We start from the raw sequence: 21,369 nt of genomic DNA, 5'->3' as shown, positions 1-21,369 counted from the left end.
AAAAGGGAATGTGAATATGTGTTAACACTGACGGGGAGCAGAAAAAAATACGTTCTCCAAGTTTTAAATCAATTTAGATCTTGAAATTGACACTCCTGGAATACCTACTTCCAGGCGACCTTTGACATTTCTGGGCTCGCGAAGCAGAGCGCGGCCAGCTCTGCCCTCGCTCCGGGAGTGGCGGCCTCCGGGGCTGCTCGGAGCCCCCGAGCCTGGCGAGGCCGACAGGAACCTGCGAGGTCTAGAAAAGGCGGAGGTGAACGAAAGCATCTTCGGGCAAGAAATGGCTGGAGTCTGGGCAGAGACGGAAAGGAAGCGGGGGCTTTAAGGCACTGAACCCACGCGCCACTGCCGGGGAAGGTGGGAAGAGCCTTACCGGCCGCCGGGAGAAGGAGGCAGTAAGCGGAGGGATTCCCAGCGCGACAAGCGGAAGAGCCGCCCGCGGAGAGGACGGCGCAGTGAGCGAGATCCCTGGTTTCTCTTCTCTGTTCCTTGGAAATCCTCCCCCAGCATAACCCGTAGGTCTAAACTCAGAGATGTGTGGAAAACCACCAGATCGGAGGTGACAAGCTATTAAAAATAAAAGCAGAGCGTCCCTGGGTGGGCTCGAACCACCAACCTTTCGGTTAACAGCCGAACGCGCTAACCGATTGCGCCACAGAGACTTGCATGCAGTTCAGCCTTCCAGTCATAACCTTTATGAAGAATAATAAAGGCGGACTGTGGCTCACTTCTGTATTTTTTGATTCATATTATTAAAACCAGAACATTTCCCTTAATATTTCTAACCCTCTTAATTTTCTCTTCCACCTTTACAGCATATCGGAAAATTACAGACTACCGCAAGAGCGAGCAGAATTTCAGATTGCAACATGTATTAAAATACTGTGGGTTCTCCCCGGCCCCCAACTCTTTTGGAACGTTCTGTTTCGGGACCGTAACTATTTCTACAGTTTCCTTTTACAGGAAAACAAAATTTTAATCCTAAGAGTTGAGAAACTTTGCTTTTATTTAAACTTTTTGTTCAGTGCTTTGCTCTCTAATCTTCATAATTTACTTGTATAGCATTCCCAGGGTCATCTGAATTGTATTTGTCTTCTTTATTTTTATTTTCAGGTATCATTAAATACATATATGCAATCATTTGTTTGTTTTGTACTAACTTATAATGCAATTATTTGTAACTAACACTTTGTTATTGGAAAAGGGCATTAGGAAAAAGCCACAGTGACATGCTTTAGTCCCTGTGCGCTGTGGTTCATTGCTAAAGCCGCTCTTGATTTCCCCCTGGATTTATTAGCTTTTACACCCACATTTTGAGCCATTGCATTTGAAAGGCACATTTCGCGGGATTGTTTATAACCCAGTTTGAGTAAAGAGAAGTTAAAGAAAAAAAGTATAATTTATGACTAACTCCTGAAAATCCCTATCACGGACACACTGCTGGCAAAACATGTACATACCTAAAAATATTCTATATAAAAATCTCTCAGATTATGTATTTCCTGACACTTTTTAAGGTACTCCTCAAAACTCCTTTCCTTCTTCCCTCGTCAAAGAACTGCTAGTTTACACCTAACAACTCTATATTTAAATTTTTAAGTCATTACATTGCTCTGCCCAGAATCCCTGGAGAAAGAATTCTTATCATGATTAATAAAAGTTGTATTCGAAATGCATTAGTCCAATCAGCATTTTGAATTCCTGTTGCTTGATAAGAACTTAAATAGACTTTGGAACCAATTAGTGAGTTCCTTGAAAGCAATAGGACATTAAACAGCTGTGAAGTCACACCAAGCTGTACCCCTCCACTTTCAACAAAATTTTAGAAGAGCACTTTAAAGTTCTGAATTTGGAGGAAAAAAAAAATAGAGAAAGCAACTTATAAAGAACGTATAATGAGTCTTATTTCATTATACAGTGTTACCCTCATGATAAAACTTCATTTATATTTTATGTGCCTGTCAACATTAGCTAAAACTATTAGGCACTGGCTTTTCTTTTGAATTTCAAAACGAGCGCTCTTTCCTCTGCTATTGTTCTAGTGACTATTCAGTTAGAACAGGCTGTGGTGAAGTACTTCACCAAGCCTTCATTTAATATTTACTCTCCTGCTTAAAATAATATTGGGAACTGTTCTATTCATGTAAATATCTTTTCTTCCAATCTCTTTTCCTCACTTCAGTCCTCATATTAAAATTTTAACTTCTAAAAAAAAAAAGAGATAATGAGAAACAATTGATGAGAAAAACTAATTCAGAAAAGAATATTAACTCATGGCATGCAAAAAAACTTGTCTATGTGACTACTATTTTTTCGTTTAAAACTCCATCTCCAAACCTGGTCCCATAGTTGTTAATATTTTTAATAAAATAAATGACCATTTCCACCATTTATTAGCTTTGCCTCTCTTTTATTGTCTATTTGCTTGAGAATACTTCAAAAGAACATATAAATATTAAACATATTGAATAGAATCTCAAAATTCAACTCCAATACAGTGTATCAAACATAGTTTTTGTGTACAATGTATCCTTACAAAAATAAGAGTATACGTTGTCATCTAAATCTTTGTGATTATCTCATCTCAGGCCTTAATATCTATGCCCAGTTTTTAAAACCAGTTTAAGCCCACTGGGTTAATTATAGCAACATACATTATTTTCCCTTAAATTTCAGAATAACCCAAGACAAACCATCCTTAGAGCTTCATTAGTCTTAGGTCTTTGTAATTGCTAAAATCAAAAAGGACTGGGCATTTTGCCCCGTTTGTATGTTATACACAACTGAAATGCAATTTTACCTTTTCCAAGTATGTTCCTTATCAAAGCACTGATCTGTGTAGATTAATGGGCCTGTATATTTTATTTCTACCTTCAAGAGGAAATGAGAGGAAGAAAGAAGAACATTTGTACAAATGAGACCTATCTGACTTAACGAACGAGGAAAGATGGACCACATTGATTTACAGACTTTCCAGGCATTGTGGATCCAATGCTTTTAGATAATGTACCACCAACATTATATCAACAATATAGGCAACTCACAGGGTTCCCATAAACGCAATTGTGCATGATTGTATTTCAGAAGGATGGAGACTAAATTGTTAGAAATGAAAAATCCAGTTACATAGTTAGAAGTTAAAAAGAAATCCAGTGCGTTAGAGAAATAATCCAATAAAAGATTATGGCACCTGGAAACAAGGTAAAAGAAAACATTAAAGCAGGTCACTAAGGGCAAGAGAACTATGAGACCAATTTTCAAAGCCAGTTGGTCACATTTTTAAATTGTTTTATAGTAAAGGGGAGTTGAACCCTTTCAATCAGTGTCAAACTTAAATATTTCCTACTCACCAAAAGTATCATTCCCACTCAAAACTGTGGACTGAGGGTCAGGGTCAGTTTCAGTTAACCCACAGGATACTTATATTTCATAGGCATTTGGTGCTTATGACATCATGGACTGGAGCAATGAACAGAAGAGCAATGAACAATGGTAAACCAGTGCAGCGTTATCTTTTCATATTCTTGTTCTTTTTAAAAATCTTTTGTTTTACATGGAAAACCCTATGACAAGACATGAAATAGTCTTGAAATGAAATATGAAATAGTGCTGAAAGATGAGACTCCCAGGTTGGAAACCAATCAGTTGCTGTTGAAGCACAGAGAACAAGTACAAATAACATTGTTTTTTAAAAATATCTTATTGATTATGCTATTACAATTGTCCCACTTTTTCCTCCTTTGCCCCCCTCCACCTGGTACCCCTATTCCCTGTAGCAATCCCCCCCGCTTAGTTCATGTCCATGGGTCATGCATATAAATTCTTTGGCTACTTTATTTCCTATGCTGTTCTTAACACCTCCCTGTCTATTCTGTACCTACCAATTTGTACTTCTTAATCCCTGCACCTTTCCCCTCATTCTCCCCCCTCCCTCTTCTAGCTGATAACCCTCCAAGTAATCTCCGTATCTATGATTCTGTTTCTGTTCTGCTTGGTTGCTTAGTTTGTTTTTTAGATTAAGTTGTTGATAGTTCTGAATTTGTTGCCATTTTAATGTTCATACTTTTGATCTCCTTTTTCTTACACAGTTCCCTTTAACATTTCATATAATGACTTGGTGATGATGAACTCCTTTAGTTTTACCTTGTCTGGGAAGCCCTTCATCTGCCCTTCCATTCTAAATGATAGCTTTGCTGGGTAGAGTAATACTGGTTATAGGTCCTTGCTTTTCATCACTTTGAATACTTCTTGCCAGTCACTTCTAGCCCACAAAGTTTCTTTCGAGAACTCCCCTGATAGTCTTATAGGAACTCCTTTGCAGGTAACTCCTTTTCTCTTGCTGCATTTAAGAGTCTCTCTTCATCTTTAACCTTTGGCATTTTAATTATGATGTGTCTTGGTGTGGTCCTCTTTGGGCTCAAGTTGTCGGAGACTCTGTGCCTCCTGGATTTTGTCTATTTCCCTTACCAAATTAGGGAAGTTTTCTTTCATTATTTTTTCAAATAAATTTTCAATTTCTTTTTCTTCCTTTTCTCCTTCTGGAACCCCTATGATTTGGATGTTGGTACATTTGGAAGATGTCCCAGAGGCTCCTTAGTCTATCCTCATTTTTTAAATTGATTTTCCTTTTTGCTGTTCTGACTGAAAGCTTTTTTCTTCCTTATGTTCCAAATTGCTGATTTGATGTTCAGCTTCATCCCCTCTACTGCTGGTTCCCTGTAGATTTTTCTTTATTCCACTTAATGTAACCTTCATTTCTGCCTGGGTCTTTTTATGTTGCTGCAGTACCCAATAATTTCTTTGAGCATCTTGATAGCCAGTGTTTTGAACTCTGCATCTGATAGGTTGCTTATCTCCATTTTGTTTAGTTATTTTTCTGGCGTTTTGTTCTGTTCTTTTATTTGGGCCATATTTCTTTGTCACCTCAATTTGGCATCTGCCCTGTGTTTGTCTCTGTGTATTAGGTGGAGCTGCTTTGACTCCATTAGTAGCGTGGCCTACTCTAGAAAAGGCACCTGTAAATTGTATGGGGTAGAGCCGGAGACTTACCACTTCACCACTCTGTAGCTCTGTTTGGGGGAAGGCTTGGGGAGGAGACAATGCCACTGCCAGGCCTCTGGAGATTTTCCTGGGAGGAGCTGTCTCCCAGAACTCACCTTGTTGCCAGTCGCTTCACTTTCTCCCCATATGCCACTTGTGTCCTTCCAGCTGTTTCCCTGGTGCTGAATCCCAGAGGTGGTGGGTCTGTGTAAGTCCTGAGACCTCTGTAGGATCTTTAAGAGGAGTCTCCTGAGAATCCTGCAGTTTCTTCTAACACTCCAATCCCCACTGATTTTTACAGCCAGAAGTTATGGGGACTTATCTTCCTGGTGCTGGAACCCTGGGTTGGGTGGTCTGTCATAGGGCTGAGAACCCTCACTCCCGAAGTATCCCTCCCAAATTTTATCCACCTCTCATGAATGTGGGGCCACCTGCTCCGTCACCTCTCCATGCCACTTTGCATCTCTGTCCCTCCTACCCATCTGGATGAATGTGTCTTCTTTAAATTCTTGGTTGTCAGACTTTCATACAGCTCAATTTCCTGACAAATCTGGGTGATACTTGTTTTGTAGTCTAGTTGTAATTTTTGTTGCAGCTGTGCAAGGTAGGCAAAGCATGTTTACCTGTGCCTCCATCCCGACTGGAAGCCCCATCTTCTCACTTTAAATGTGAAAGAACCTTTAGGATCTTCTATCCCAACTTGTCTCACAGCAGCAGCCACACCAAGGCCATCCCCCTCTCTCTCACAAATGGTATCGTTGCTAATATCAAAAGGACATCTAGTGCTGATGTACGCAAAGGCAAAAGGAAAATAAGACACTGCACAGCACTTTACAATTAGAACATGAAACATAAGAAGCATGAACCATGGTAAACTGGAAACTGTAAAGCAAGAGATGGAACATCTAAGAATTACAGCGCTTGGTGTTAGCAAACTAAAATGGACTGCAATGGGAAATTGTCAGTCAGGTGAATACAAAGTGTTCAACACTGGAAATGACAAACTCATAATAACAAAATGGCTTTAATTCTGAGGCAAGATGTACCAGGCAGTTAGAGGCTACCATGCAAAGTGTGATGGGATAATATCAATGAGACAATAATATCAGTTATATCCACCAATCAATGGACAATCAATAAAAGGCATCATACCGTCATTCAAGTCTGTGTTCTAACTACAGAGGCTGAATAAAGTAAAACTGAAAGTGTTTATGAAAGTCTTTAAAAAGACATTGATCACACACCAAAACAAGACATGCTGATAACTATAGGTGACTGGAACTCAAAAGTAGAAAATAAAGCAGAATCAAATATCATTGGAAAACTGAGAGTAGGGGTCAGAAATGAAGCAGAAGACCAGTTCATGGATTTCTGTGAAGCCAATAACTTGTCCATAGCAAACATGTGTTTCAAACAACTGGACAGATTACTGTAAAGTGAACTCCACCAACTGGAAGAATGCAGGAAGTAAAAAGGAAAGAAAAATCAAAATGGGTGACAAAACACTAAGGCTTGTTAGAAACAGGCAAGAGACTATAGCCAAAGCAGGATTAGACTCCTGAATGCAGTTTTTCAATTGATACCATGTAGAGATAAAGGGAACTATTATGATAATCAATGTAAGGAGATAAATAAGAACAATAAACAAGGAAAAAATAAGAGATCTCCTACAGACAAATCAAGAAATAAAAGGGAAATTCAAGCCCAGATTAGGGATGTTTAATGACTAACCAAAAGGACATTATCCGACCAGGTGAAAATAAAGGGAGAGTAGAAACAGTGTACTGAAAACCTACACAGAAGAGGCAAAGTGATGACAGATACCTTTGAGGAAGATTCCTATGAGGAAGAACCTGTAATTCTAGAAAAAGAGTGAAAGCTTCCCTAGAGGTATTGGGAAGAAATAAATCGCCAGAAATAGATGGGATACTGAGAGAACTATTTTAAGCCACAGAGACTGAATCTGTCAAAATCCTAAGACTATGTCAACAAATACGGAAAACAAAACAATGGCTTACAGAATGGAAACATTCGGTATACATCTTAGTCTTTGAGAAAGATGTCAAGGAGTGCAGTAACTATAGGATACAACAAAGACTTTTACCTCACATGGAGCAAGAAATGCCAGATGTTCAAGCTGGGTCAGGAAAGGAAGAGGTACTTGAGATCTAATTGCAAGCATTTGCTGGGCTCTCCTAAAAATTTCAGAAAGTTAGTTTATGTTTTATAGACTTCAAAAAAACCTTTGACTGTGACAATCATGAAAAGCTATGGTGGCTCTGAAATGAATGAGTGTGCCTCAGCACTTGATTGTCCTGATTTATTGTGGACCTGTACTGTGGACCTGTACAGCATAGAGAGAGACAGAAAGGCAACAAAGACATTGAAATTGTTAAAGATTTTGCTTACCTTGGTTCAGTTATCAATTTAAGCAGTGAATGAAGCCAAGAAATCAGGAGAAGGCTGAGCCTTGAAAGAGCAGCAATGAGAGAATTAGGAAAGATCACTAAGAGCAAGGATGTGTCATTAGAGACCAAAGCTAAGATCATCCACACCCTTGTATTTCTAATTACTATGTATGGACACAATAGTTGGACAGTGAAGAAGGCTGATAGGGAAAAAATTGATTCATTTCAAGTACAGTGTTGGAGAAGAGCTATACAGTACCCTGGCCCGCCAGAAAGACAAAAATGGAGCCTAGAGCAAGTTAAGCCTGAAACATCACCGGAGGCAAAAATAACAAAACTGAAGCTGTCTACTTCGGGTACATCATGAGAATGCAAGGCTCTTTGGAAAAGGCAATAATGCTGGGAAACAAAGAAAGGAAGTGGGACAAGAGACAGATCTGAGATAAATCGACTGTATAAAAGAAGTCACAGGCATGTGTCTACAGCAGCTGAGCAGCACTGTTGAGGACAGGATCTTGTGGACATCACTCATTGACAGAGTCACCAGAAATCAGAGCTGACTCAGTGGCACATTACATACATCAGTTTAGCAGGCCAGTAGCTGCATGACACAAAACACTATTCTGCTTACTGAGTTCACCATTAAGTTTGGTCTATTGACAAAATAAAAATTGAGAAAGGTATATTAGAACATCTCCTTTTTTATCATTTTTAATAGTGTGTCACCTAGTTGGAAAACTTTGTGATATTATTCAGATAGTTATTTCCATTTTATTTTTAATAGACATGGTTTAAGAGAGAACAGAGGGAGGCAGATATAATATACTGATATTCTACCTAGTGGGTTCAATCAAAATTATTAAAAATACAGTTTTTTCTTCATGAAACTCTCCTTTGTATGTGGAAATCATTTTTATGGCTTTGCTAAACAATACAGAACTAAAATCTTAATCATTGCTTATCTCATTAGTAAGAAAGTATAATTCATTAATAGTATTTTTAAATTAAATTTATTGAGGTGACATTTCACTAATGGTATTGAATATTTCACTATGTCCAGACCAATAGACTTTTGGGCCCAGCTGGAAATGGTGGGGGGTCAGAGGGAAATAGGATTTTAACTTTCTTCAGTATACCTGTGAAAGTTCTTCAGGATAAATTCTATCTCATAATCCATCTCTTGACCACAGTACTATTAGCAAAGGAGCCACGACCTTTTATTTTCTGTGATGGTTTCACAAAAGCAGTTTGAGACTAGCCCATCTCCATAGTAAATGTGCTGATAAACTGGTGACCATGCCTCTTTCTGGACTCATCTATTTAAAACTGACATTTAAAAGGTCAGAACAGATATCCTCTTTTCATTTGCTTCAAGGAATAAATAAAATAAGCAGCTGCCAAAGGGAGACTCGATTCCTCCGCTGTATGTACAACCAGGGGGTGGGTGGGAAGGGTCAATCAGCTCAGGAATTCAGAGACAGAGGAGAAGAAAACCAGTGTAGGATGAGTTCAGCAAGGTAGGCAGTTGGAGAAGGAAGAACACTAAATATTACTTGGCTTGGACTACATGCTTCCCTATTTCCTTCTCCATAGAATTAATAAGATTTGTCTTCCCTAAGTCATAGATTTATTGGAAAATACGTGAATATATTTCTTTTACTTCCAAAATATTATATAGACATGCTGTATAAATTTCCCAAAGATCAATAATTCTTTTTAAAATGAAAGAAACATAATAATATCTTAATTCAATCAGAGAGTATAATTTAGACTAAACCAGAGGACCTAAACTTCTGGTCATTAATACCAAAATGATTTATTCAGGAGAAGCACCAGTCACTGTCACAGGACCTCCTAGTAGCATCCAGGTGTTCCCAACTGGGGCAGAGTGAAGAATGGAAGGGTAAAACCCCCTGCCCTTCATTTCCACAGTTCCAATTACATTTCACATAGGGAGTTCACAAACAAATGCCCCAGGAATACCTCCCTCCTTGCAGCTACTTTCCATAAAAAGCATCAAAGCCTTGGTTTAAAGTCAACTTAATCATTCAAGCTACCGTATCTAGTAAAATGCTGGTGCTCAATAAACTGTTCATTCAGCGAACAAAATAGTTAACCAGTGCATCATTAGAATTTTTGAGGGCACATAAGAACTACCTTAGGTATTAAGAGCTATAGATGTATATTATTTTAAGCAAGCTCAAGTAACTTCTTATTTGAAAAAAAAATTCTGTAGTATTAAAAAGCAATTTATCCTAAATACTATAAATAGCAAGTAAGTGCTCTTGTATTATTAAAACATGATCCCACCAAAAGGATGTTTTTCAAATACAAGAGAACATGAATAAGGCATTAGCCCAGTGCCCAGCGTTTATGAGGTATAGTAAGTTTCCTGTCCCTGTGGCCCTCTGAAGACACGATTCTTCTAGTAGCCCAAGTTGAAACACTGGCAACATCTCAGGTCCCTCTTCTGTGATTTCTTACCTGTGGTTAGTCACAAAGTCATAGATTCTACCTACCTTCACAACATCTTTCAACTTTAATTTTGTCTCCTCCTTTCACCCCCATTCCCAGTGCTCAATATTAGTCCAATGTTTTCCATGTATGTATTTCCCTACATATAACCTAAGCTCCAATAAATGTGTACCAAAAAGAATGACAATATTTAATGAACATTTACTGTTAGGCACATGCATTACATTTATCTCTCATCAACTCTGTAGGATGGGTAGGCTCGTTTTATGGATAAGGAAAGTAAGGCTTACAATGGTTTAAAATTTAAATTCTAAATCTACTTAAACTTCAAATAACTTGTCCAAGGTACCACCTGTTGTTCCTTGTCACTGAGCCTTGGTTTTGCTAATCCTTCTGCTTAGACCTTCCCTTTGCCATCTTGCCTATTAAAGTCATATGCCTCCTATGGCCGCATACGGTGCCCTCATCCTCTGTGAAAGCTTTCCCACTTCCTCCCACTACATATATTCATTCCCTCTTGTCAACAATCTAGTACTTCCTCCTTCACCAACCTCACATTGTATTGCTGCCATCTTTGTACTTACTTAATTCCCCTTTCAATTTGTATATGCCTCAGGTCAGAAATCCATCTTTATACCTCTTACAGCAGTTGACTTAGACTAATTAAGTGCATTGGATTATTGAAAATAATAATAAAAATTAAAAAACTATATTAAATATTTGTAAAATATTAACAATTTTTTTCAGGTTCATAATACAAAACACACTAAAAATTAGGACAAAATATTATCAAGGGAGATGACAGGGATCCCAAGTTGGTCAAAAAAGAGACTAATAAGAATCCAAATCAGTTGTTTCTAGAAAAAAGTTTTAAAAATGTTTTAAAGTTTAAAATATTGCTGTTCCTAAAGGTGATTTTGATATCATTAAGGCTGAAGTGTTTTTGTAGATTTACTCATTTAACAAATACTTATGTAGCACTTTGTGTCAGGTACTGTTCTATGTCCTTTGCAAATATTTACTCATTTAAATTTTGTAACAACCTTGTTAAGTTGGTTTCATTTTATCACCCCTGTTTTACAGGAATGAAAACTTAGAAGTTAAGTAACTTACCCAAAAACCACACAGCTAATAAATGACAGAGTAAAAATTCAGATCCAGGCATCTTTCTCCAGATTACTTCTTAGCCACTAGGTTATGTTGCCTAATTTTTTTTTAATTACACATTAAATTTTTGTGTGCTGTAGAGTTAAACATCTTTTAACAATTTGATCCCTGGGCAGTGTTGCTCAGTGGATTGAGCACCAACCTGAGAACCAAAGGGTTGCCAGTTCAATTCCCAGTCAGGGCACATGCCTGGGTTGCAGGCCAGTCCCCTGTATGGGGTACATGAGAAGGAAACACACATTGATGTTTCTCTCCCTCTCTTTCTCTCTCCCTTCCTCTCTGTCTAAAAATAAATAAATAAAATCTTTTAAAAAATTGAAAACTGTAAAAATACTCCACTAATTTAAATTTTTTTTTATTTTGGCATAACTTCAGACTTAAAATTGCAAGAATAAAAAAAGGAATTCAACTAAATTCCCCAAATGTTAATATCTTACCACACTGACTTTATCCTTTTCTCTTTTTCTCAATATTTAACTTTTTTTCTGATCTAAGAGTAAATTGCAATGTAATGTCCTCTAAATACTTCAGTGTGTGCTTCCTAAAATTAAGGAATTTTATTACATAACCACAGTATAATTACCAAAGTTAAGATCTTAACATTGATACAACACTATTAAGATTAGGTCTAAATCTATAGACTTTATTGAGATTTCACTGATTGTTCCAATGAGGTATTTTATTGCAGAAGGAAACCCAAGATTACGATTTGCATTTAACTATCATATCTTTTAGCCTTATTTAATCTGTAACATTTCATGAGTCTGTCTCTCTTTCTGTCTCTTGCATATTATGACTTTGACATTTCTAAACAATACAAGACACTTATTTTTTTAACTATCCTTAAATGTCAGGTTGCCTGGCATCCCTTCATGACTAGATTCAGGTATGTGCCTTTGCTCCCTCTAACATATTTGGATATTGTAATATCAATCTGAAACAACAGAAAAAAAAATGAGGCTAGGCCAGTACAAAGAGATGGGTGATGCTGATCTTGAGCAGAAACAGAACTTCTCAGTGTTCCTCAACATCATATAATATGAATAGTCTCAACTATTTAAGCAGAAATGTTCTTTTTAAAAAGATTTTATTTATTTATTTTTAGAGAAGGGGAAAGGGAGGAGAAAGAGAGGGACAGAAACATTGATGCAAGAGAAACATCAATTGGTTGCCTCTCGTGCATGCCCCCATCAGGGAGCAAAGCCACAACCCAGGCTTGTGCCCTGACTGGGCATCAAACCAGTGACCTTCCACTTTGCAGGACAGCTCTGTACCAACTGAGTGGGTCACATGGGTCAGGACAGCAGGAATGTTCTTGAAATAAAAATGTAAACATTTATTTAAAAATCCCCTAACTGTATTGTTTTGTTTGTTTCAGTTATATATTCACTAAATAATTGTGATCTGACACTTCTCCTAAGAAATATCAACCAGAAAATGGAACAACAATTGCATATAATTATTTTTTAAATTTTTTATATTTTATTTATTTATTTTTAGAGGGGAAAGGAGGGAGAAAGAGAGGGAGACACACATCAACGTGTGGTTGCCTCTTGTGCCCTGCCAACTGAGGACCTGGTCTGCAACCCAGGCATGTGCCCTGACTGGGGATCGAACCAGCAGCCCTTTGGTGTGCAGGCCAGCACTCAGTCCACTGAGCCACACCAGCCAGGGCTGCATATAATTCTTTAATGAGATGAAATTCTCAATGAGTGGCCAATGAGTTTTGTGGTTCAAAAATGAAATCTCTGTCAAATCAAAAATGAAATGGAGTGGCTCAGTTGGTTGAGTGTTGTACCACAAAGCAAAAGATCACTGGATTCGATTCCTGGTTGCAAGGCCTGTCCCTGGTTGGGGCATGTGCAAGAGGCAACCAATCCATGTTTTTCTCACACATGGATGTTTCCCTTCCTCTCTTTCTCCCTCCCTTCGACTCTCTCTAAAAATAAATAAAATCTTCTTTTAAAAATGAAACCTTTATATGTCAGTTATGAAAAATCAAACCTTCCACATCTGTTAACCTCTTGGTGAACAGATAACCATGAATTTCTGAAACTGTGTAACTAAGACTCACCAGAATTGCTAGGGGTTAGCAAGGTTTAGCCAAGTGTGCCTTCTCTTGTCCTGGATTTTCTGTGACATGGAATGGTTTGTATTGGTCAGGGGTCTACAGAGAAATAGAACCAATAGGATATATAGAGATATGAAGTATTGGCTCCACAAGTTATGGGGGCTGAGAAGTCCCATGACTGCCAGCTGGAGGCTAGGAAAGTCGGTAGTGTAGTTCCAGTCCAAGACTGAAGGCCTGAGAACTGGGGAGCCAATGGTATAAATCCCAGTCCTGCCCAAGGACAAGAAGCACTAAAGACTGAGGGCAGGAGAAGGTAGGTGTCCCAGTTTAAGCAGAGTTCCTCTCCCTGCCTTTTTGATCTGCTCAGGCCCTCAATGCATTGGATGATGCACATCCACATTGGTGAGGGGGTTCTCACCAATTATTAGCAATGATTCAAATGCTAATCTCCCCCTGAAAAACCCTCACAGACACACCCAGAAATGACATTTTACCAGCTATATGGGCATCTCTTAACCCAGTGAAGTTGACACATAAAATTAATCATTACACAGTTCTTAAGCATAACCAATAAAACACAGGGAGCAGAGATTTTTCAAAGATTTAGCATTGTATATATAATTACAAAAACAAAAAAAAAATCCTTTCACAGATAATGGAGGAGCCATGCACAATTAAACAAGTGATCTCAACAGCAACATTGTGCCAAAGGCTCTTCTTTGCCAAAACCAGAAAAGAGTTTATTATTGTCAGCTGAAGGGAAAAATAGCTCTCCTCCTGAGCTAAAGAACCAAATACAACTCTTTCTGGCAAACAAGACTTATTTTTTCCCTTCTTGTGTGCTTCACCTTGCTACCATATTTTCTTGACCTACTGAATAGTTTTTAAACTTTTTTAAAATTAAGAGTGTCAATAACAGAAATACAGAGGCTACAACTGAATCAAGACATGCTATTGCCCTAGAGTCAAAATATTTTCATTTCTGTAAATTCATGCATTTAGAGTAGTAGATGCATTTTAAATCCCTCAAGTTCTCAGGATATAATGAAGAAACTTTTTAATAAAATTAATAATTTGAAGGATTTAACTTGAAGTTGAATTCTAGTTTCTAAATTAGATTAACAGTAAGCATTCTAATGATAAGAAAATAAATGTCTCAATTCATAATTGACTTTTTAACTGCTTCACAGAATACACAGAGAGATTGCCAAAGCCCACATAATTAACATAAAAGGAGAGTTTTTGAAAAGGTCCCTGCAGGTGAGCAATTAAATTTAGATTTATGCATGCAATTTAGTTATTTTATATGGGACACTTGGATGCAATGACTTCTTTTTCATAAAAGAATGAAAGATAATCCAGACCCACAAGTATCTTGAATTATCAAATACTCTGTGAATAAGAATTTCTTTAGTGCAATTCACTTTACTGTTCTGGAATTGCAGATGTGGTTCTGACATAAGGATAGACATAGAGATCAATGGAATAGAATTGAAAATCCATACATTTGCAGTCAAATGTTTGACAAAGATTCCAAGACAATTCAAAAGGGGGGGGGGAATTCATCTTTTCAACAAATGGTTTTTAGTACAACTACAAAATAACACAATTTAAAAATGAGTTAAGTATTTGTAGGCATTCCTACAAAGAAGATACGTGAATGACCAAAAGACACTGAGGAACTGCTCAACATCATCAGTCATTAGGGAATAGAATCAGACCACAATAATAAAAGGATGGACAGTAACAAGTGTTAACCAGGATGTAGAGAAATTGAAACTCTTATACATTGCTGATGAGAATGTAGAATGACACAGCCACTTTGAAAAACAGTTTGATAGTTCCTCAAAATGTTCTCACATGTCCCAGCAATTTCACTTCTAGACAATTAAAAACATAGGGCCGCACAAAAACTTGTACAACAATTTTCATAGCAACATTATTCATAATAGCCAAAAATGGAAACAACATAATCCATCAATTGATGAATGTATAAACAAAATGTGCTATATCCAATTAATGGAATATGATTTATCCATAAAAAGGAATGAAATAGTGGTACATGCTGTAATATAAATGAACCATGAAAACCTTATGCTAAGTTTTCTTTTTATGCTAAAAAAAGAAGCAACACAAAGGACCACCAACTGTATGATTCCGTTAACATGAAATGCCCAGAATAAGCAAATCTATAGAGACAGAGAACAGAAGCAGGGACTGGAGGATGGGAGAATTGGAGGGTGACAGCCAATGGTATGGTTTCAAGGGGGAGGCGATGAAAATGTTCTGTAACTAGATATTGGTGGTGATTGCACAGCTCTGTAAATACATGGAATGGTACACTTGAAAAGGGCGAACTTTATAGTATGTGAATTTTATCAATGAAAAATACATAAATAAAAACAGGAGGCATAACTGTGCCTTTGCATTGTTCACTAGCATGGAAATGAAGCCATAGAGAATTAACTAAATTGCCCAAAATTAGCATCAGAACTTGCATTCCGATTGGCAAATCTCTGTATTTTAATGTACTATTTTTCACTATAACTACCTGGATCTAAGTCAATTCCCATGATGAAACTCACCTAGTTTCCAGTTAATTATTAAAATTTAATGACAAAACTGGTGAGAATCATTTCCTTATTTACTCACTATGTCAAATGCAGTCACTTAATATCTAAATCTACTCCTGTGACATCAGTTTATTTAGGCCCAACTTAAATTAGTACACATTGACAGAATACCGAGCATGTGCCTAGCACTGTGCACATTGTTGAAAATGAAGAACCCAAGCCCAGAAAGTCAGGGAGCTAGAAACGTAGATTGAGGAATCATGGATCCATGGCACTGGTTAGAGTCCTGCAGCTGGATGAAACTGCACAGGAGGAGCAGGCAGAGAGAAGAGAGGAACTAGAATGGAACCCTGGGGGACAGATGGTTTGGAACCATCAGAAATCACCCTGCTAACGACAAGCACAGGTAAGAAGTGGCTAGTGAATGATAGAGGCAGGAGAAAGTTATCTCACCTGATATAAAACCTTATATCTTATCACATTACATTGTTATTATTTGTTTACATGACTGTCTTTTTTGGTATTTCCTGAGCTCCTCAGGTTTCTGCCTCCCTCACTGCAAAAGAATAATTAGATAATTCACTAAGACCCTCCACATCATCAGATTTCATGAACTTTCTCCACCTTCTTCTTTATCATTGTACTGCATTCAATACTGCAAAGCAGATTGTTACCTATTTTTCTTAATATGTGAGCATATAAATGGGGGCCCAGAAAAGGCATCTCTTAGGCAATGCACAGCATCCTCCCTTCGTGTGTCCTGCTCACCGTGCTCTTGCACCCCATCCCCTCTCTCCACCTCCAACTATCTCCAGTGCAGAACGAAGCTCCTTCATAGTTCTTTGTGATGCTACCTTTAGGAAGCTCCATGAAAGTTTCCCTAGGGAAACCTGCCACAGAAAAAAGAAAGACCAAGATGTCTATAGAACAGAATAATTGTAGGAGATATGTCCTAACTTCACCCAAACACACTTCCTTACACAAGTCAGTGACACCTCTTCTGGTCCCTTGCAGGATCCTCCTCTTCTGCTGATTCTCTAAACACGAGCATCTTCTTGTCCACACTCCTCCTGGGCCATGTCATCTGCTCTCATGTTGTCAGCTCTAATCTATTATTGATAATCTATTAATTTATTTTTTTTCAGACTTGCTCCTAAGGTCCAATGCATATATCCATCTTGTCCTTATAGACATCTCAAATTCAAAATGCTGAGAAAAGGAAGTCTTTTTCCCATGACATGTTTTTCTATACTCCTACTATCATTTATCCTTAACACGATCCTAAAATTTAAGAATCATTCTTTCTTTTTCTTTCTCCCAAAATCAATTAATTAGGAAATTCTATCCATTCTATCTCCAGAACTTATTTTAGATCCCATAGTATCTCATTAGTATACCTCATTTTACATCCTAATTACTACTCTTCTAAAAGGCTGCTGTTAACTCCAGGTGTTCCTATCTCCCATCATGCCTTTACTACAATTAAGCCTCCAATCCACTGAAAGAGTGATCTTTCTAAAATACAAAACTAAATATTCAAGTCACTAAATGAAAAAGCTTCAGTAACTAATACCATAGTTCCCAAAGTGTGCATCTAGTTACCCTAGGGCATCACAGTGAACTCATGGATTTGCTGTAAGGCATTTTAAATTTCTGAAGGAAATGTAACATTCAGATACCACTAGTAAGTCATTTGGACCTCATTACTTAATGAATGAAACTGTTAGGTATTCCTTTGGTTTTAAGGCAAGGTAAAAAATTACAGAGACACCAAGGGTTCAGTGAACTGAAAAAGTTTGGGAACCTGTGGCCTACAAATGTCTTCAAGCACCTTGGCATGATCAGCTGGTCCTTATCCACCTCTCCGGCCGCATCACTCACTCTGTCATGCCTTTTCTTCTCCCCCAGTCTTTCTCTACAACCCAGCACAAGGGCTTGCACCTCTCTAAACCTATTATTCCTGCCATCCTGAGTGGGTAGGCTTTGCCATCTGAGAGAGTAGAGACATAGTTTACTCAGCGTCCAGCAATGAGACCTAGTGTCCTCAGCAGAATACAGGATAAAGTGAATAAACTGGGGAAGCCACTCTAGAATCCCTATACTGAGTGGACTGTGTATGATTTGGATCATATGAAGTCATACACATTGCTATCTTTTTGAAAGGTCATGGTGCATACGTGTTAGGACAAGAAAAGACAAGAGACCCTGCTCCCCATTTGCAATAGAGGTCTATATTTTTCTAGAATGGGAGGTAAAGAACCAACCAATATGGCAACAGTAACATTGTTTTTGTTAATGGTGGTACTACCCCTTTTGTTGCCTAAAAAGGGGTATGGTGCCTGAGTTATATAAATTACTGCTTCTTTCTTTGTGCCCCATTTTATCATCTCATTTTATAACACCACCTTTAATATTCTTTCACACTTATCTCCTCCAGGACACTATAAACTTATGGAGGGCAGTATGCATGCTTCATCTCTGCATTCCCTTCAATTAGTAAAGTGGCTGATCACATAGTAAGTGCTGAATGTGTAGTTCAATGAGTAAATTTCAAGGACGGTGTTGTTGAGACCTACAAAAAAGTCAAGTAAATTAGAAAAGAAACAATTTCCATTTTGAGAAAATGTTCAAGAGTCATTGTCCATATTAGCCAAAAACATTTCAAAAGAGTGGTAGGTAGGAGATTGTTTGCAGGAGCTGAGGGAAATGGCAAAAGCTACTTTCCCATTTCTTGCTTGCTAAACACAGCTCCAGTTTAATTTAGGCACTGAGCAGACTCCCTTTTATGTGGAAAGGTGGGCCCTGTTCCTAAACTGTCTCAAAATTCTGGCTAGTGAAATGTAAGGGGAAATCCTTTGGTGGAGTAGTTTGGAAAACATTATCCTCTTTGACAAAAGTAAGGTTCAGGAAGAATATACTTTCTGCTTACCTTCCCACCATAAAGATGATACCTGAAGTTGTAGCAGCCATTTTGCAACCATGAGGTAAAAGTCAAACAAATTGCAGAACTCTTGCATTACTGAACCCCTGAGGAAACACCAGCAACTCTTTACCTACAGACTCCTTGTCACATAAGAAAAATAAACTTCTGTTTTAGGTTTTTGGTTATATCCTTTCTTTCTATTGATATAGAAAGAAAGAAAAGAGTGGCAAGAAAATATAGACCACTCATTAACAAACATGCTACAAATAATACAAATTGGCAGCTAAAAGACACAGAGATTACTTGGTAGTATTTGGAAATGAAAGTATAATTAGATTACAGGAGCCTCTAATGCCAGAGAAGAGACTTGGGCCATAATTTTGTTGTCAATAGGGAGTCATAGAAGGTTTTGGAACTCTCAGATTACTTTGGCAAAATTAGCAAGGTGCATAAGTACCCGAAGAGCAATGCCTCTCTAACCTTATTTGATAAGATTATATGGGCTTTGCCCACTGTGTGACTCACTAGGTGTATAAACCCCCTCATTCAGTTTGCACATGAAATAAGGAAAAATAATAACTATGTTGCTTTCTAATGGTTGTTGAGTTAATACACACCCTGAGGTCTCAAAGCAAATAAAATGTTACATCATTGCAGTGCTGCCATGATATGAATAGCCCTTGTGGAAGTTACAAGTTAACAAACTTCTGTTGCTGAAAAGTGACAATGATAGAAATAAACATTGTATGAACTACTGCCATATAAAATGAGAAAAATGAGACCACGTACTTACTTCCATAATACCAATTCCAGATACTTAATCGCACAGAGAAAAAGTAGACATGCTTAAGTAACAAATCTTGCATGCCAGATGTAAGATTATCAGATTTTTCAAAAGTATTTCTGGTGCTCGCTTTGGCAGCACATATACTAAAATTGGAACGATACAGAGATTAGCATGGCCCCTGTGCAAGGATGACATGCAAATTCGTGAAGCGTTCCAATTTTTTTCTATTATTAAAAAAAACTTTAAATGACTTTTTGGTAGACTTTATCCATTTATTGATTAAAGGTTTGTAGAACTCCCCCCCCCCCAAAAAAACCCCCTCTTAATCATGTTTTAGATGTGTTGCAAATACTTTTCTATTCTATTCCTTGTTTTTTAACTTTTTAAATATGTATATTACTATATAAATGTTTAATATAGTCATATTGTTAATATATACTTTATAGCTTCTGGGTTTGAATATTTTACTTCAGGTCATGAAAAATATTAGTTCTATTTTCTTCTAAAACTCCTTAGATTCTACATATTGATTTTTAACTTACCTGAATATTTCTTGTATACCGTGTGAAATAGGGCTCATATTTGTTTTATTTCAAGTAATAGTGGTCCATGCACTTTATTTGTTGAATAAGCCTAATTTTCCCCATTGATTTGAAATATCAACTTAATCACATATTGTTAGAGATATATGTTTGTCTCTAGAATACTCATTATATTTCATTGATCTACTTGATTATTTCTGTGCTGGTGTCATATTGGTTGAATTGCTGAGAATTTATAATGGTTTTAATTTTTTAAAATATTTTATAATTAACTTTGACATTTAAAAAATAAAATCAATCTGCATTTAAGAAAGAAAAAAAGTATTTCTGTAATGGTGTGGAGGGTTTCTAAGTTGTTCACTTAAAAAATTTTAATAATTTTCATCACATAAGAATAAATGCTCTTATGCTTACTCATAGTTTCAAACATGTTTCTCCCTTCCCACTACATCTATTCAGAAAACAAGCATACAACAGGGAGACACTAAACTAAGGAAATCCATGCTATGAACATATGTAACATTCAAACACTGCACAGGAAAAATACTGGGGAACAGTGTTTACTTTGCCATCATATAATAATCTTCTTACAAATATTATTATTAACTAAGAAAAAAATTGTGTCATTTGGGTTTTTTGGGGGGACTAGGGATTGATGTTAGAAATTTTAAAATACATTATAACAAGCTTATTAAAAAGTACAAAGAACAGAAAATGTTAACATCTTGCCATAGCTGCCTTTGGTATTTTTATAAAGAGTTCACAGCCCCTCCAGACTCCTTCATATTCCCCTCCTTGCATCTTTTTATTCTCTTCAAAAGGAAATCACTTTAGTTAAACTTGATAATAATTCTTTCTGTTAATAGTAGCACTTTACTTTTACTTCATATGTGTATATTTTTATATCATTTACTTACGATACTCTCCATATGTAAATTATTAAATTCTTTATATGTTATTTATGCATTCTGAATATTAACCCTTTGTCAAGTACATGCCTTGAAATCGCTTCACCTTTTTCTTTTAACTTTTTATGATGTCTTCTGTCACATACATATTTTTATTTTAATATGATCCAACTTATCCTTTGCTCTATGGAATGTGCATTTCAATGTTTTAAGAACTCTTGTCTTCCGCCAACATCATGAAGGTATTCTTTATTTCCTTCCAATGTTTTTAAAGTTTCATTTTTCTTATTTAGGTTTTTATACTCTTTGAAATTTAAACTATGTGTAGGGTAAAGTAGGAATCTAATTTTATTTTTTCCCCCATAGGAATGTTTGTATTTTAAATGAGAGAAAATAATTACTCCTAGTAATCTGTAAGCTCCTAAACATCATATACCATGTCTGATTTACACTGTTTTCTTTTTCATATTTT

General features: G+C 37.0%; 2 non-coding genes across 2 annotated transcripts; one reads left to right on the top strand and one right to left on the bottom strand.

The window, feature by feature from the left end:
* Positions 1 to 591: 591 nt before the first annotated feature.
* TRNAN-GUU (transfer RNA asparagine (anticodon GUU)) lies at positions 592 to 665 on the bottom strand. Its single transcript has one exon. It is a non-coding gene; the product is annotated as a tRNA-Asn (tRNA).
* Positions 666 to 19,566: 18,901 nt separating this feature from the next.
* Positions 19,567 to 19,670, top strand: LOC129087770 (U6 spliceosomal RNA). Its single transcript, XR_008530930.1, has one exon. It is a non-coding gene; the product is annotated as a U6 spliceosomal RNA (small nuclear RNA).
* Positions 19,671 to 21,369: the final 1,699 nt, after the last annotated feature.

This window comes from Pteronotus mesoamericanus, unplaced genomic scaffold (assembly GCF_021234165.1).
Source record: "Pteronotus mesoamericanus isolate MK-2021 breed Mesoamerican mustached bat unplaced genomic scaffold, CSHL_Meso_final contig_130, whole genome shotgun sequence".
Classification (NCBI taxonomy): Eukaryota; Metazoa; Chordata; class Mammalia; order Chiroptera; family Mormoopidae; genus Pteronotus; species Pteronotus mesoamericanus.
This window is presented reverse-complemented; position numbering and strand designations above follow the sequence as displayed.